The sequence below is a fragment of the Cheilinus undulatus genome, linkage group 19, assembly GCF_018320785.1.
Source record: "Cheilinus undulatus linkage group 19, ASM1832078v1, whole genome shotgun sequence".
Classification (NCBI taxonomy): Eukaryota; Metazoa; Chordata; class Actinopteri; order Labriformes; family Labridae; genus Cheilinus; species Cheilinus undulatus.
In genome coordinates, this window is record NC_054883.1 from 23,965,093 (window position 1) to 23,983,846 (window position 18,754).

The 18,754-nt window shown below is 40.3% G+C and overlaps 1 protein-coding gene across 3 annotated transcripts in view; it reads right to left on the reverse strand.

Annotated features, from left to right (window-relative positions):
- Positions 1-18,754, reverse strand: part of mpp7a (membrane palmitoylated protein 7a) — a 242,472-nt gene that overhangs the window by 184,014 nt on the left and 39,704 nt on the right. Inside the window, exon 3 of one of the 3 annotated variants that reach the window (XM_041814354.1) lies at positions 17,135-17,217. The exons of the other annotated variants lie outside the window; for them this stretch is intronic. The gene's annotated coding sequence lies outside the window, so the exon portion shown is untranslated. The remainder of the gene's footprint in view (positions 1-17,134; positions 17,218-18,754) is intronic. 3 annotated transcript variants of the gene reach the window in all.

Here is an 18,754-nt window from a genome sequence, read left to right on the forward strand (position 1 = left end):
AAGAGGCTCCAGTGTAGCAGAAATTTATGACACAAAACTACAATGAATGTCTGCTGGCTGAGTCAAACTTGCTTCAATGCTTTATGGCTGCACTATCTCCTGTTTCTTACATCTAAAGGTCAGCTGTGTTGGTGTTAGGATAAACTCACAGTGAAGCCACTTTAACATCAGTAACACTGGATGTCTGATATAAAGATACTAGTGGCATTTTGTCTTTTATTTGATAGGACAGTTAAAGAGAGACATACTGTATGGAGAGAGAGAGAGTGGAGGGAAGATCTGCACAAAACATACTGTATCCAAAGACCAGGAATCGATCTTGTGACCATGGGACATGTGGTGCAACTGCTTAATCCCAATTAATCACACCCATTTTATGGCATTTTAAAATCCCACTCTCTTGCATTTAAAACTGTTGTGTCATTTTTCTACTTTCTTAAATTAAGGGTAACTGACTCCCTGTTGGATACTGACCTGCTTTTATAGGAAGACTGAACATTTTAAAATTAATTCAGTCCAGTTGACTGCAAGGCTGAGCTCAACTGCAGGCTTGGACTCACACATGGGGTGATAGATTTGCTGCTTAAGGCAGTGTGGCATTCCCGGTTTCAAACATGTTTGTGGATGAGAAGTAAGAGTCTTCTAGACCTTGGTTTTTCTGATTTTACCTTCCTCTTAGGCCTGGGTGTCTTCAGTGCACATTTGAGGGTTGCTTGCAAAGCATATTTTGTGTTAATATGAGGCGCTACAATGGTGATGACGGTGATTATCATGATGATCGATAAAAAGGTTGGTGTAATTATTTCAAAAAAATATCATGGCTTTATCGTAATAAACTGGCATTGACAGTCCTCCAAATGAGAATAATGTTTCCCTTTTCTAAATCCAGCTGTCTGGGACTTGACAACTTGAATCAGAGGTAACTATACTGTACCAGACGGCTCAGGTGGAGCTGCCACGGCTAGGTTCAGAGCACGGCACTCACGCTTGACAACTGACTACAGTCGTAGTGCAAATGTGTGTTTTCAGAAAGTGCCGTTGTCCCTATTTGCACGAAGATGGAGACAGGGGCATTTTGAAAAGTTCACTCAGAAGCCAGTTTCCAATTTGCTCTGTTGTCAGGCACCAAAACGTCGTTCTGGTGTAAACGGACAGCCAAAAGTTTTGTGTTTTCACCTGAAAATGTTGCGTTGTAAACAGGGCCTGCGCCTTATGCTGACATGCTCAGGGGAGCGGGGATGGGAGGGGTCAGCTGTGAGGGTACCTGGAGAGATGGGGCACGGGTCTGATGCAGGCCTGGAGGATGGCCAGGACAGGACCAAGGCTGACGTGCTCCCATGCCTGGCCTGACCTGGGTTAACCCAGGAGCAGTTTCCTATTTGATCAGATCCTGCATCACAGTTCCAGTGAACACTTCAGGCTCAGGCTGGGAAGAATCTCTGAAGAGTATTGTCAAGTAAATGTAAGACATAATCTCACACATCCCAGGGAAAACTAGATTTTGACTGATGTTTCACCTCTTTGTCAAGGATGTGAATCTGCAACCAGTAATTTATCACATGCATTTTGGTTGTGCGTTTTTCATTGTTTTTCTGAGGCATTCAGAAAATGTTGGAAACTGAATCCACTTGTAGCCATCCTCAGAGCTACACACTCCTTAACTGCTGTTAACAAGTATGAAAAGAGAGTGGTTTTGTTTAGTAAGGTGGTCGCAAACAAGCTAATTCTGAAAATATGGAAGATGGGTTTTACACCCAGCCATGATTTACGGTTGGGGAATGGCTTACCCTCTGCACCGTAAGAGACCGAGAGGACGTGAGTTTGAGAAGACCCAGACCCTTTGCTGAAATGTCCAAACAGTGAAAAATAATTTGTGTTGGTTATTAACCATGTTGCTCTGCATGTTTGTTGTATATGAAGTTTGCTATGTCTGTGGTTTTATCTCGAGTAAGGTTTCTATTTTTCCTTTGTTGGTGAACAGCTGTTTTTGTATCGGCTTAAAAAAATCAATTATGTAAAACATAATAATAATAACTCAACCAAGGAAAAGGTAACTAGTCATGGATCTTTAGGAAAATAAAGGAAAAGTAAAACTGTCTTTTTAGAGATCATTAGGCTCAGCTCAGCTTTTTAAAATTTACTTCATTTAACCAGATGACTAGCCATTGAATTTTTCTTTCTAATGTGACTGTTTTTGTTTAGTTGTTGTGGAATTTCATATACTTTAAAGCCTTGCTAGGGATGAGCATTACAATTTAGCTCTGGCTCTAAATGCCATGGGTGTGGCAACTGTTTACTTGCTTCATACTTGTACTTATACAAATAAACATTAAACATTTATTCAGGATGTGCAAATTGATTTAAAGTGCAGGAGCTGAGGTCACGAAAACAATCTGAAAACACAGGCACTGTTCAACAGTCTCAAGATGAGTTCAGTCTGGAGAGTATCCATGCAGGGGGAGCGGCACAACTTAATGCTCTTTTCCCCAACTCGGTACTTACACGAGGAACAAGTAGATGGAAAATGTCACAAGGACACAAGGCAAAGTGGCTTTTAGTTCTTTAGAGAAGAGCTGACAAAGAAGGAGAAACTCAGCCAAGAAGAGTCTTTTAAATCAGAGTCCAACACTCAGAGAAGGCCCATCAGCTTTGATATACAGCTCACAATGAGGAGTGAGGCGACTAAAACCAGTGATAAACCACAAGGCACAGTGATAGACACTACACACCAAACAGCATGTATCAATAAAAATCTCTTATATCACTGTTTTGTTAAATATCCCTTCTCCCAGAACATCTTGTGGGCTGACTGTCACCTGCTAAATGACGGGGCCTTACGCCATCCCTGGTCTACACATTCATGTTAAACATTCACAGTGGTGGCAGATTAGCAGCCGTGTGTGTGAGGTGTAGCTCTGTGGCGTAAAAAAGACCCGTTTATTCTGTTTTTAACATAACAACAACAACAACAAGGAAACCGGCTGTCAAATAGGACCTGGCTCCCATTGTTTACATAAAAGAGCCAGCTCTTTGAACCAGTTTGTCAATGAATGCCATCCAACTCAACCATAGAGAGTACAGCAAGGACTTAGGTACTTGAGATTACTAGTGAACCTCAATGCTTAATGGTATACAGAAGATTTAAGCACATATAAACCATCCCCTAAAGTCAGGTAGAGGCAGAAAACTGGCAGCAAAGAGTCTTAAGTTTGCAGGAAAAGATAAACCAGGCTTATTTCTGGAAAAAAAAGCCCAGCTGCAACCTGAAACTTCTTTACAAGTTACTCAGAATAAAGCTTAAAAGACAGAATCATCAGTCAAAGATCAACATCATGAATTTGGGTTTGTCAGAGTGTGCTGACCTCGCAAAACAGATAGATACGCCCGGTTCGTTGTTTCTCACTGGGGAATCCATCTTGCAAAACTCCCATCTGAACCGTCTGGGACGATTGGAAAGTGACAGGACCAATCAGCGACAAGGGGCAGTACTTTCAGGTGTGGCGGAGTCATGATGTAAGCAAGTCAGCAAGTCATGATGTTGCTCTGATTGGCCCATAAAGATGTGACCGACAGAACATTCATCCAATCACACTCCGAGTTTTTTTCAAATCCTCTGCCCTTTCCCAAATGCTTGAAGGTTTTCCAGATGGATGTGTTTCACACATCCTTCTGGGGTGTCAGGTTAAGAGAGTGCTGCACAGTGTCAAAGACTTCATAAAAGATGGAATGCCTGATGCCGAGGGCAGCAGAATAAATAACTAAAAACTAGCTGAAAATATGGCAGACATTTAAAGAAACCCTGCATATGAAGAAACACACTCTTTTAGATTAACATCAGTGTGTTTTATTTGTTTATAGTAAAGATAACACCAGATTTCAACATTTTGAGTGATCTCAATAATAGATTCACATGTAGGCTTCTATTGTGTAATGCACTGTGGGAAGTGATGCCAAACGATTGCATTGTTCTTCTTCCAGTGAAGTGTCATCCTCAGAGCCTTTAAATGTTAGTCTGAGTGTAGTTTTAGAGACGAGGGCATTAAATAAGACTGACTGTAATGTAAACAGAGGTGAGTGCAGTCAGAATGATGCAGGAAGAACAACAGTGCAACTATCTACCTAGGGTGCTTTGGACAACAGTAAAAACTTGTTTTTAATTCATTCAGAATAAAGAAATAAAGTCATGCAAATAAAAGAAACTAATGCTAATCTAATAGAGCCATTATGTCTTAATATGCAGATGAAATACAGTTTTCCTCACAGTTAACTGAAAGAGTCTAAAACTATACATCTGGAAAATGATCCAGAAGTAAAGCCACAAACACTGACACACAGGGTCAGTCAGCTTGTCCTCACTATATCACAGAAAGATTCAATCACAAACACCAAAGAAATTCTTCTGCTGACGCAGGAATACCAGAGGGCAAAGTAGATAAAGTCTAATCAAACAAATGAGGAAGACGATCAGTTGTAGATAATAGAAACAATCATTAATTAAAAAAAAGGCTCAAATGCGGTGCAGGGACTTACCAGGACACTTTCTTCCTGCCACAGCGACACAGTTTCACTCACAGCAGTGGGCACTCCCACTACACTACCACAGCACATACAGACCGAATCCTCCCATACAGGAAAACACCCGCCCACCAGGTGTTTGGCCTCACCTGAACAGACCTGAAACTCAAGTTTCTCTTCCTCCTGAGAGGCTCCACCTTCTCTTTTTGAACCTCAGACTACATTACAACTGTCAACAAAAGAGAGTAAACCAGTGTGACCCTGGGAGAGCAGACTGACATGATTAGACAAGAACTCAAGCCTCCCCACTAGTTTATGGTTAAAAAGAAATAAAAACTCAACATTGGGTCTGAAATAATTCCTGATAACGCGACACAACATAAAGCTCAGGTTGCACAATGAATGGTTTCATAAGTGAAAGAAACCATTGCCAGTATACCACAGCTTTACCTGGGCTTTCTTTTATTCGATTCCACACACATCCTGACAGGTTATTCTATCCATTTATGTGAGGAATAAAAATCTGAATAGACTTGGCACTATTGTTTCCATGGTGTGTCACTGCACTAACCACGCAAAGCAGATGGATATGCTTGGTTTGTTGTTTCTCACCGGCAAATCCATCTTGCAAAGCTCCCATCTGAACCGTTTGGGACCGGTTGGAAAGTGACAGGACCAATTAGCAACAAGGGGCAGTACTTTCAGGTGCGGTGAAGTCATGATGTAAGCAAGCAGCAACAAGAGGCCGGTGCAATTATGGTGGAAGAGCTTGGTGTAGATGCTGCTAAAGCACCAGTTTTATCAGAATTTGATGACATTTCTTTGTTAAAAGAAGAACAAAGAACAGCAGTGAGTTGTTTTCTTTTCAAAAACTACAAAAGTCGTGTACTGACATGTCTACAGTCGCCATAGTTAGTGTTATTCCTCTGTAGCCGTGCATGTACACCTCGGTTGCGGCTACGTCACGTGTTTTGTTGCTCTGATTGGCCCGTAGAGATGTGACAGACAGAACGTACAACCAGTCACACTCAGTTCAAGCACCTCAGATCCTCTGCCTTTCCCAAACGCTTAGTACTGAAGGTTTTCCTAGCAAATCCATCTGGTGAATCAGGTTATCACTGATTATGCACTGCACTCCATTTTTCTTTCTTCACTTCCAGAGAATTCAGAGAAGATGTAATGACAAGCCTTGACCACAAGATGGAGCAATCAGCTTACTAAGAAAATGTCACCCTAGCTTTCACTGCTGCTGATTACTTTCTCACTGTAAAAGAAAAGAACATTGAAATGGGAAAAGCTGATTCATATTGTGAGTGATTACTATCATCTATTTGATTGTTTCTTTGGTTACTTTATAAATATTTAATCCATTATTTATTCATGCTTAAAATACATCAGTTTTTCATTGCACATTGGTAATGAGGGATAAATTTTAAGTTGAGCTGAATGTGTGAAAAAGGATTCATCAACAATAATGAGGGGGAATCCCACCAGTGCACACTGTAATGCTTACACCGTCTTCCTACATGAATTGCATGCTTTCCAGGTGAGTTACCAGGCAACCTTTAACAGATGACTGTGCATCAGTCTGTCCTCGTCATGAACTCAGATGTGCCTCAGGGTACCAGTAAAGATGGGCATCACTAAGCTCATACACTGCCTGCCTGCAGGGCCGCAGCATTACTAAATCCAAAGAGAGACCTCTCAGGCTGCCAGCAGGATGGGTCGAACACTGACATGCACAAACACACATCAGACTTTCTGTTAGTGGAAGGTACAATTTGTTAAGTTTTCACACTGACATGTCTAAATTAGATTTAAAAAAAAAACCTACACAATACACAAAACACCATATGTTTTAAAACTATATCTGAATATCTACAGTAGTGTGAAAAAGGCATTGCCCTCTTAACCCAATAACTTCTTGATTCAACCTTGGCTTGAGCAGCTGCAAGCTAGCGTTTGTGATCATTGTTAAGTTTTTTTACATTCCTGCAGAGGAATTTTGTCCCACTCTTCTTTGCAGTTTTAACTCAGCCACACCGGAGAGTTTTGGAGCATGAACGGTCCGTTAAAGGTCATGCCACAGCATCTCAATCAGATTTAAGTCCAGACTTTGACTAGACCACTCCAAAACCTTCATTTAGTATTTTTAGTACATTCAGAGGTGGACTTGCTGGTCTGTTTGAGATCATTTCTCTACTTCATAATCAAAGTGTGCTTGAGCTTGAGGTCATGAACTGATGGCTGGACATTCTCCTTCAGGCTTTCTGGGAGAGAGATGAATTCATGGTTCCATCAATTAAGTAGTCCAAGTCCTGAAGCAATAAAGCAGCCCCAGATCACCATCAAACCACCACCACCACATTTGACTGTTTGCCTGATGTTCATTTGATGAAATGCTGTGTCAGTTTTACTCTAGATGGGACGGGACACACACCATTCAAAACTTTTGTGTAGTCAGTCTACAGAATATTTCCCCAAAAGTCTTGGGAATCATGAAGATGTTTATCTTTAAATGTGAGATGATCCTTTGTGTGTATTTTGGTTAGCGGTGATTTTGGCCCTGGAACTCTCCCATGGTGCCTTTTTTGCCCAGTCTCTTCCTTATTGTTGAATCATGAACTCTGACCTTAACTGAGGCCAGTTCGCCACTGTTCACAGTCTCCATTTGTGGATAATGGCTCTCACTGTGGTTGGCTGGAGTCCCAAAGTGTTAGAAATGTCTTTTTAACTCTTTCCAGACGGATAGATATCACTGACTTTGTTTCTCATCTGGTCCTAAATTTCTTTAGATGGTTCCATGATGTGTTGCTTTTTGAGATCTTTTAGCTTACTTCTCTTTGTCAGACAGGTTTATTTCAGACCCAGGTGTGGTTAGAGAAATTCACCTTTGATTCCCAAAAGATGTAGTTAATCACAGTTAATTCCTGATTTATGCTGAATTTTCCTGCATAGAAGTTAAAGAACACTCTTCTGATTATTTATTTATTGGGTCTCTAGATAGCAGAAAATGAACACAATCCTATTTTTGGATTGGGCAGTGAGAACTGCATGCTTTACTAGCTCCAGTCAATAAATTAAAGACTGACTCTGTCACAGGCTTTTGTTATTAGTAGGTGCCAAAAAAGTTGGAATCCTGGATCTGCACCTTGTCTGCCCTGATTTTGCTCATCAGTGTGAGAACTCCAGCTGTGCGCAACTATTAGACCATAGTGTGAGTACATAAATGTTGAGTTTTTGCTTTTGCCATAAATGTTTAAGTTGTACAGTGAATGCTGACATTAGACCACACCACTGTAACAGAGTTAGACAGCTGGAGCAGAGGCCAGGATAAAACGTAACTCCCTGTGGGTTGAAAATTTATCAGGGGGATGGTATTAGTAGAAGAAGGTGTAAAAACCCCCCGCAAACCGCTTTGGGGTTGGCTCGCTTTGGCCCTGCTCATGAACAGGGCCATTTGAGCTGGGCCAAACTGATGATGGAAAAGGAAATCAGCACGACTTGGTTTGGCCCAGCGCAGCCAAAAGTCGTAGTGGAAAAGCCCCAGTAGTCTTGACTTTTCATAAGCTTCCCTTAAAGTGAACTTACAGCAGGACGGCACTCAACTTGTTGTGCAATATTAAACACCAATCTTCATCTCTTTAAAAATACAGGAACATTACTTCACATTCTTAGATACTGTCTGATATTAGATGTGGATTATTATTTCCATATGTCTTCTTAACAATGGGGGACAGAGTGCATAAAAGCTATCATGCACATAGAGAGGAAAAAAATGAGATGGAAGATCATCTGATCCTCTGGTCTGACACAACTCCATTTACCTGTGAAGTGTGGAAACAATGCTTAAACTATAAATCACTTCCTGCACCCCTTTAGTCAATGTCTTTTGTTTTAGACTTGGAGATGTTGTTAAAGGATTGAATGAAACACCTGCAGAGGTGTGCACTCTTGCTTGCACATGCATGCCAGCAAGGGCTTCTATAATGTCTTATTTAAACACCTATTAGTAATACCATGCAACCCAATAAACTTTAATTCATTACCAAAATATTTTAAACCATTAACCTCCTACTTAAAAGAGAGGAAAATACAACATATAAATGACACTGGAATAAAAGAATATAAGATAAGACTTTAAAGGACAATAAAAAATATCCCATATACACTTTATTTAAAGCCATTACCAGGGATGTACCAAAAATAGTAAATTAGTTTAAATGAATTACTAATAATCATTAGCTGCTGACCTATACTTTACTCTGTATTACTTCCTTGTCTGTGTTGTGGTTTTGTCTCCTCTCTGGTTCCCATGCAGGCACAACAGCTCTTTGTCTCTCTCTGACCTGTTAACAGTGAGAGGAGACCACAGCCACTATCAGTCTCCTCACATTCCTCTGTGTTTTTCTCACACACACAGTCACAGCATGCAGGGTCACTAAGGTATTGTTAACAATCAATTCTATTAACCCTGGCCGTGAAACGGCTGGAATAATTATGCTATCAACTCAATAGACAGATAAAAAAGAAGGGAGGATGAGTGGACTGCAGGGAACTCACTTTGCTTAATGAAAAAATATCATTGATGAGAGTGCTTTATTGCTTTATTTAAGCTCTACTGGAGCAGACAAACATGAATGAAATTATGCTGATGGAGACGCCGGTGCATTAATCCCCCCTACAAGTGTTAAACATTCACTCTGAACGCCTCCTCTGACATTAATTAGATGATGACCAATTGTCTGAGGAGTGATTTAAGCTGCAAATAGCAATGCTCCCGTAATGAGAGGCACAAAAAGAGCAGCAGGTAGCCATAAGCCCTGCTAATCTGGAAGCCTTTCTAAATGCAAGCGCTGCAGAGTAACCTACATCCACAACCGTCATTACTCGACTGAATTACCTGGAGTGATCTGACTGTGGGAGGGCGGAGAGAGACACACACGGAAACAGGAAGGAGACAGATGGACAGCTGGGATCAAACAGATCAGAATGAATGCTATGATGCAACAGAGGTCAACGAGGTAAAGTAGGGTATGCACGCTTCTCCGTCATGTTAACACACGCAGGCATGCCTCTGTTAAGTGTTTGCATGGCAGGTTCATGGAGCTGCAGTGGGAAGTGGAAGGGAGACCACTAACACATGCATAATTGATAGAGACGGTGAAGGATGCAGCGAGAAAAGTAAGGAAAAGTAAGATGAAACAAAAAGAAAATAAAACTAAAGAATATGAGAAGGGTAAAAACAGATGGACTGAGAAAAAGTGAGACAAAAAAGGGAAAAAAAGGTTTAAATCAGTCCATCTATAATCCCTGTATCAATCCACCCAACTTCCATGCTATCCAGCCCACTTAGAGCCCAAAATAACTGAACTCATCTCGCTAAAAATAATCCCTCATACTATCGCCGGCCATTTGTGTTAAACTTTAACTTGAAGCATGGAAGTGGTCAGATCATGCTAGCTGTTAATGCAGCATGCCTGAATGTAGACGGAGGAAAGCCTGGCATCAAATCAGCTGATTTTAGCTCACTGCAGAAATAGCATGTTGGCGGACAGTTTTCTTTGGCAACATTTCTCCTGAAATCTTTTTTCACTGACGGCAACATATCGATAAAAAAAAAAATAAAAAAATGGGATGCTTTGATGTACCTCAACATTAGTGTGTAAAAAAAAATATAACCAATTCAATAAAGGTTAGGTTAGAGATACCCTGGTCTACTTGATACTCTAGTGTCTGCAGCTTCTACTACTGTTACTACTGTTACTGCTAATCAGTCCTCCACCTAAGGCAGGTAGGTGGTAAAAACTCCAGAATTTTGTTTTGAGTCCCTTCAGTTAAAAACACTAACCCAGGGTTAAAATCTGTGTTTAAATCCTTCATGAAACCAACAGATAAAAACTTGTTAGCTTACGTACATTATCTGATAGCTGAAGCTGATGTAACGTAAACTATGATGTGTTTTAGGTCCAGTCAGTAAAATCAAAATCAGGCAAAGTAAAGTCAGATGATGTGTTCAAATGTAACTTCCAGAAAAATAAATTTGGGTTCAAGTGAGAAACATGACATTAGTCATAAAAAGCATGTTGAGCTCTTCTCTGTCAGAATGTTTGTTTACATAATTAACAAAACAGCACCACCAAGTGTTGAAATTAAGAAGTACAGCACAGTCAAGTAAGAGTTTCATGTTCCAATGTCAGCTGTATTTCATTAGATTTTTTTTTAGAATTTTCAGCAGACCGATCAAAAATGGGCCATGGGCTGCATTTGGACCCCAGACTTGTGTTGACACCCCTGGTTCTTCATCAATAGAAAGTTTTAAGTCAAACTGATGACGTACAGAACTAACAAAATTTTCAACATAGATATGCCAAAGATATTTTCACTACCACTGAGAAAAAAATGTTTGTTACTTACTTTTTTTTTAAACAGACTAAAAGTTTATTCATAAAATACACCTCAGTAAGTCACACTGGATCCTACATAGAAAAAAAGCCCTGAGCCACTAAGTTTAAATGAAAAACTGTGAATCTTTGTGAATGCAAAGCAATTATACAATTATTACTTCTTCATGCTAACGTTACTATGGTCCTGATCACATAAGGGATCAGAGCTTGAATCTGAAGACACTTGACCACAAAATTTGCCATACTCTGTCCAATGCCCACTAAGTGAGAAATGTATTCCCCTATATTCTTTTATTCTTTGACAACAAAAGTAGTCCAGTTGAACATCATAGTTGAGCTTTAACTGTAGCTCAACTGAAGTATGAATGTAGTTGTTTGCATTTTTGAAGAGAATAAGGAACAGAGCAGATTTGTTCAAGGATTGATCTGTGTGTTTACTCTCTACATGAACTGTGCCCGCTTTTACAACCAAGTCCTCCTAAAACTTGATTGGTCCATCCCATTAGGATCAGGCAGAGACACAATTTTCCCCTCCCTGACAGAGTGCATGTAATATAGAGGGAATAATGATGTGACATTTATGTTTTTGTAAAATAAGAAGCAGCCCTTCCCTCCAGCTGTGACACAGAAAGCATCACTTGTAGAGGCTGATAATCCTGATGCTAAGCTGCTTATGATAGAAAACAAACAATTACTAGATGGCACCCAGATGGTGGTGTGTGGGATCATGTTTGCTAGAGAGTAGACTCCAGAGTGAGAATAAAGACTCCCTGCTGTGAGATTCTGTCCAGTTAAACAGTAAAATGCTGGGTTGGTTCTTGATACTTGGTAATTTAATAACAGAAGTGGAGTACAGTAATAATCTGACTAAGCTATATGATTTTAAAACTTTCCATCATGTATTTGTGCACTGCAGAAGATAACTTCTATCTAAAATTTACATAAAGCAGTACTTGAAAAAATATCATTTAAAGTTATTCCAGAAGACTCTTGTTGACACTTGATGGATTCTCTAAGATTTCACAGGGAGCAGAAAACAGAATATGATGAAAGATTACTGCTTCCCCTCACAACAAAAACATTAGTTAGTGTAGCTTTCATTGTATGCTTCAGCTCATTGTCCTGCTGGAGAAAAAATCTCCTCCCAAGCCGTAGTTCTCTTGCGGACTGAATAAGACTGACCTCCAGGATTTCGCTGCATTCATTTTACCCTCCACCTTTACAAGCCTTACAGAGCCAGCTGCAGAGAGGCATCCCCACAGCATGATGCTGCCACCACCGTGCTTCACAGTGGGGATGGTGTGTTTGGTGTCTTGTCTGATGGCCAAAGAGCTCCATTTTGGTCTCATCAGACCAAAGAACTTTCTTCCACTTGACCATGTAGTCTTTTGGTGAACTCTAGTCCAGATTTAATCAGAGTTTTCTTCAACAGTGGCTTTCTCTTTGCTTTGTTTTTGTATCCATCCCCTGACTTATGCTTTTCAGTAATCTTTTCTCAGAGTTGTTTGGAGTGTTCTTTTGTCTTCATGGTGTAATGGTAGCCAGAAGTAGTATTAACCAGGGACTGGACCTTCCAGACACAGGTGTCTTTATACTACAATCACTGAGACACATTCAGTGCACTCAGGTGATCCCCATTTCAATAATTATGAGACTCCTTGCATCAGTCGGCTGGACCTCTGTTGAATTAGGTCAGTCACTATGCTGCAGCAGTGGGTCTTTTTTTCTCCTCCGTTTGGATGTGAAATCGTCATGCTCCTTCCCATCTTGCACCTTCAAATGTTTTATTTGGTCGCTCGTGTTGAAGTTGGCAACAGTGCTGCCTGCTCTTGAAATCACCAGCTTTCATACTGTATATGTTGCAGTTTTACTCATCTGATTTCCAAGTATAAAATTCTGTTAAACTGTCAACATTAAAGGGATACTTTTACATTTTGGCAAATTTGCCCATTGCCATAATCCCTATAGTCTTAGTAATAGGTTCGTTACCTTTAGTTGTCGGAGCAAGCTATTTTTGGATCGGCGCTGCCGAGTTCGGACCTGCTGTGCCAACTCAATGTAAGCAGACCGTATTCCAGCTTTCCCTCATCAAACTCATCAAATACACAATCCAACAACTCCAAAACACTCTCGTGGACAAGTTGTGACCTGCACATTCACCACATTATGAAATAATAACATATAATTATGTAACATTACTACACATGACGTAAATACTCTGAACTACTTTTTGAGTAAATCACTGGGCGGAGTGACACAGTGCGCGACTGTGGCAGTGCCGTAGTTACTTGGTAGTTCCAGCTTTGCATTTAGCTTTAAAACATCTCCGTCTCGTAATGTTCCATGATTATAACATAGTGTGGTGAGTGTGCAGGTCACAACTTGTCCACAAGAGCGTTTTGGAGTTGTTGGATTGTGTATTTGAGTTTGATGAGCCGGAATACCATAAGACTCCATTGAGTTGGCACAGCAGCTCCGAACTAGGCAGCGCCGATCTAAAAATAGCTTGCACAGACAACGAAAGGTAACAAACCTATTACTAAGACTATAGGGATTATGGCAATGGGAAAATTTGCCAAAATGTTGAAGTATCCCTTTAAGCTTGCTCTGCTGCACATCATCAATGAGTTCTTCTTCGCTGCTCTAAAAACAGTAGTTCATGTGTGCAGTGTTTTCAAGCATGGAAGAATTGATTTCCAGTTTATAATGCTAATATATGCACACAGATCTTTTCATAAACAAGTATGCTCACTGGCATTTTCAGAAGTATCCAACATCTTTCTAATACTGGTATCAGAATCAGAACAGCACTCCATACTATCATGGGATAAAGTCATATAATAATGTTATACTTTTGGGAGAAAGTTTCTTGTTTTAGCACGGTGTCTTGCTGCTATAATAATCCCATCCCCACTTTTCTCAAAAACACCAGAGCAGTCTAGGACAACTGTCCCCTTTCCTCAAATTATAAAAACTTCACACTGCTATGACTTCTATTTCTAAAATTTAGAGTTCATGCGGTTTATTTTTCAAGCCACCAGTCCATGATGCTGCTTTTTGGTTTTATTTGATTCACAATGCTGATGTGATTAAAACTTACTTGCTGGGAATGAAATTATATTCAAAAACTCAATTACACGATCATTTGTGCACCAGTGATTTGATTCAGATAACGTGGCTCGACTCGTGATGCATCATGTTACAACATCACAAGAAGGAAAGCCAGAGCTAATGACAGAATTCTTATTTAGGTGCAGTAAAAACATGAGTTGTAGGCTAATACAGGAGTTTTTGATCAGCACTAAACAAAGAAAATCCTGACAGTTTCACATTGTCATTGAAAATGCCATGCCTGATTCCAGTGATGATATTCTGAGTCTAGTGCAGCCACAGTTGTAGGTCAGAAGCATCAGAGAGAAGAAGAAAGGCTGTAATCATGTAGCCACATTTTTGGCTTCCCTCACAAACACAGAAAAAGAAAAATTCACAACCTCCTCAAAAACAGGATGAAACTCATTCCAGACACTCTAGAACAGCTGTTTTTATACCACATGTAACATCCAGTAATCAGGTCCTGCCATTATCTCAGAACTGAGTCTTAGTGGAGACCACTGTGCCACCCACTGGAGCCACTTCATCTACTAGTCACTGCACAAGGAGCACACAAACACAGGTGTAAATCAGCTGAGGTGACAGCCCTACCATCCCCACTGTTGGTCACTGTGGCAGCAGAATACTAAACCACTGAACATCCTCAATGTCGTCCTCAATCACACTCCTCTACACTCCCACACTGAAGGCCTCTAAGGAAACAGGTTTAAGAGGGGGAGGTTAAGCTGAGGGTCTCGTGAATAAGGGAGTAGTCATGAGAAAACAGTTTCTAAATACCTTCCTCTAACTTAAACTGAGCTAAAAAGGAGGTAGTGCTCCAACCTTTTAGAGAGAAGCATTTCTTAGAGAGGGCAAAGATGCTCTGTTTGGAGTGATACACTGTCTCTGTTTCATGTTGCAGTATTGATCAAAATAGTAACATTTGGAATACAATGTATGTTAAGGTAACAGCACTATAGGTGGCACTTGTAAAAAAAGTATCAGAAATCATTTGAGTTATGCAACTTTAAATTGATTTTAGAGCTGTAAAATACACCCAGGGTTATGGCTATGCATGCAATCCATGATATCGGATTGCTGATGATGTCTACCAAAAGCTCATTTTAGTCCAGACTAGAGATGCACTGATTGAGGAAAATTAGGGCCAAGACCTATGTTTGAAAATGCAGTCTAAAAGATAACAATACAGGTACAGAAACTGATGTTTGACATAACAAATTATCCTATGTCAATACTAGGGATGCACATGGTTAATCAGTAAATTAATGGGTTAATTTACTGGGTTAATGGGTTTATCAAATTAGCTGCCGCAGCATTTACCAGTTGGTTTAACTAATTACCTAGCATTTTTCATAAACATGGGCTTGAAACCTCAGTCTATAATGCTCTTCTAAACTGTAATGAACCCTTGTGTCACCAGACGCTGCTGTAGCTTTAGTTCATGGCTGCTGCCTTCCTGTCTGGCATTTCACAGGATGTAACTAGCTCAGCGGTGGCTTAGCAGTTAGTGTGTAGTAGGAACAGCGTGGCATGACAGGTTTTTAAGTAGTAGGTTGGGAAAAAAAAGTGGTATGTAGGCTGTCAAGGGTTGAACTCAGTTAAACGAAATTTAAATGAGCTTTTAGCCGAATAGGGAAATAGATGGTTAGGAACATCCTTAGTCAATACCAGATCTATAAACTAGGGATGCACTGATGCATCAGTTTAACTTTGGGAAAAGGAAAGGAAAATCTGGCAAAGAAGACACAGGACTGTCGAGCAGCATCAGACAACAATGGGACAACATTCCTCTCCCAAAACTCCAGCTCCGGTGTCCTCCCTTCCTAGACATTTATAGACTGCTGTTAAAAGAAGAGGGGATGCTACACAATGGTGAACACGGCCCTGTCCCTACTTTTTTGAGATGTGTTGCTGCCATCAAATTCAATATGAGCTAATGTTTTTCCTGAAAAGGTCAAATGTCTCAGTTTCAACATCTGATATGCTGTTTATGTTCTATTGGGAATAAAATGATGGTTTATAAGATTTGACAATCATTGACAATCATTGTTTTTATTTACATGTTACACAATGCCCTAACTTTTTTGGAATTGGGTTTATTCGTATTTAACTTTATTTTATCTAAAGCTGGCTTAACCTTGTGGTTTGACACGCATCTTTAGTAGAAATTGAAACCAAATGTCACTTGAAACACCCCAGAGAACTGTAGATGAACATTCAGTATTGAGACATCAGCAATATGTCCTATTAGAGCATTAATTGGACACAGTCCAGCAGCTCTAGCCTCACGTCCTTGTCTTTCCCTCTCTGTGGCCTGAAAGGCTGCCGTGCTCTCTTCAGCTGTCCTCACACAGCTTCACCTGCTCGCACATTGTTCTCGAATTAACCTGCACACATCATAATGGTCAAGGACTTTGCTCCCTGGCAACAATAAGGAAAAACAAAAACAACTACATGATAAAGTAGACCAGAGGGACTGTAGAGGGACACAGAAACTGATTCTGATTCAAACACAATAACTGCTTTTGCCTTGGTTATTCAAGAGTCTTTTCCTGCACCAATGACTGATGTTTGGAGTCTGAGCATCTTTTTATTCTCCTTCAACCCCACCAGATGTATCCCAGACTACTCTGCCCTCTATTCTCCTCTTGTCCACTCCCCTCTCTCTGCGGACATGTGATCCCCCAGAGACTAATGAAGCAAGTCCTTGAAGTGACCCAGACCTGACCCTGACCAGGACACACAAGACAGAGAGACAGATGGGCTTCAGCACCCTGCAGCTGAGCCCCACACTGAGCCTAATGACACTGGGGAAGCTCAAGTTTATGCACATGTAACCTGCACAACCCTGCAACGTAAGCAAAAATCACTGCAGATATGCCTTCATCATTAATGAAAGAAAGTAGGGAGAGACTGAAATGTCCTCTTATACTATTACTGCAGGCAGGAATGAAGAACAAGTTCAAGTGAAGTCATTTGAAGATGTTATAAAATGTTAGAGAATATTTTATAGGGATTTAAAAAACATTTTAACAAGCTATTCAGTAATCATATCATGTTAATATGAGTATCTGTTAGCAAAACACAATACACTGGACTACCTTTACAGCTCTGTCAGCCAGTTCCGTTTTTCTAAAAGTCCTGTCATAGAGAAGATAATGTAACAGGAGCCTCAGCAAGATGTCTGACAAACACAGAGAGAACAAGAAAATGTCACATTTCATAAATTATACAGGATGATAAATCATATTATAATAGCTATGAAAATCTTTAGAGTCCATCACAGCCAACATGAAAGTGCCAGCAGGTTTTTGTGTGATGCTTTGTGAAAGCTCCACAAAAACTGTGCGCACTAAAATTTTGTAAATAAGTGAAATGGCACAGCTTCAATTCTCTCAGAGATGCTAAGCCATTATGCAGCTATTTGACGAAATTACAACCCTTTCCAAGCAAAGCTGCATTCAGCATCTAATGATGAAGCACGGCATAAATAAAGATGAGTCTACTGTCTATGAGAGCAGATGGTTGAGCGCTGCAGTTTTTGTAACACACAAACTTTCCAGAGATCTGGAAACAATTTCACATCTGTATGACTTCAAAACAAATGATGTGTAAATAAGGTCGATAAGTATTACTTTGACATTGCTATTGCTTAGCCATAACTGGGAGTTAAATCAATCTGAGACTCCCAGCTGCTTTTTAATCCATGTGTGGCACCATTATGAATAATAAGGATGTGGTTGTTTTCTTAGGGTTTCCCTCATTTGGAGAGGAAACTTCATCAGGGTGGTGCTGAAGTGATCACATCAATATTACCTTTAATTAAGCGCACTGTCTGTTATTCTGAATATTTAACATGACTATGGATTGTCAGAATCCATGCAGGATGCACAGGGAGTAGGAGTCCCATGCAGGAAATACTCATACGTATCAGTCTTTGTTTGCATTATTGGCTAATATATCCAGCTTTTTAAATATCCCCTTCTAAGAACTCAGAGGCAGATATTAAGGGGGAGATAACAGTTTTAATTTGATTACTATTAGATCAGCATGCTTCAATAATCAACTCAAGCTCTGCAGGGCTGAGCTCTCTGGTGTGTTGTTGCTCTTCCAGCCTTACATCATCACATGAAACTCTACACTGGAGCTGCAGCGACACATGAGATGGTCCGTCTGCAGAGTATGAATGCATGCTGTGTGTCAAACAACATCATTATCAATTTATACTGACAGGAAATGGGGAGAGATAAGGTGTGAACTTCAGTCCAGTGAGAGCGATGCTGACAAGTAAGAACAGTCAGAGAGCCTGTTGATTCGATCATGCTGAACCTGTGTGAACACGCTGCATAGAGACATGCAGGATGAAAAGTTAACTTCTCAACAGCCTGAGATTATTTAACTCTCAAATTTTATCAATCAGCATTAAGACTGTGCACATAACCATGCACATCTATGCAAGTCTGTTTATATTTAATGACTAGTTAAGCTGAATGATGGGGCAATTTACTGTATAATGAAGCATGCATGTCAGTAATCAGGCAACAGAAGCTGTTCATGCTGACTCGTTTCACACCAGATGGAAGGCTGTGACGGTGCAAACAGAGAAATGTGATGAGTGTGCAGAGCAGCTTTTCTGGTAGCAGATGCCGCTTTAAAGCTGCTCCTCTGAGTACAAACAAACAACTGTTGGCCAGGCTGTGACGGTCAGCACAGCACCAGAC